We start from the raw sequence: 465 nt of genomic DNA, 5'->3' as shown, positions 1-465 counted from the left end.
TTCTAATTAGTCGCTAATATAATAAGTTTTTGAAATTAGATCAAATTAATTTTAAATTAAAAAATTTTAATGCCTCAATATTTTCTTTAATGTAAGATTAATTTAATCTAATTACATAAATTTATCGTGTTAGCAACCAATTAGGACGGTCAAGTGTGTACTGTGGTTAGTATGGTGCTATTTAATGTACCACATCAATAAATTTTGATATTAATAATAAAAGTGTCGAAAGAATTAATATGACTTAGGACCGTTTCAAAAATTTCAAAAGTAATTTTTTTGAGCTTTTGAAAAGTAGTAATATTAATGTCTCATACAATTTTTAAAATTAAAATACATCTTTTTAAAAAGCTATTTAGGAGTTTATATAGAAGTTAAAAAAATAACTTCTCTCATAAAACTACTAATTTTTATCAAATTTATTTTAAAATAAATACTTTTAGAACTAAAAACTCAAATATAAAA

Source organism: Arachis ipaensis, chromosome B05 (genome assembly GCF_000816755.2).
Source record: "Arachis ipaensis cultivar K30076 chromosome B05, Araip1.1, whole genome shotgun sequence".
Classification (NCBI taxonomy): Eukaryota; Viridiplantae; Streptophyta; class Magnoliopsida; order Fabales; family Fabaceae; genus Arachis; species Arachis ipaensis.
The sequence above is the reverse complement of the archived record's forward strand: the minus strand, read 5'-3'. Positions refer to the sequence as shown.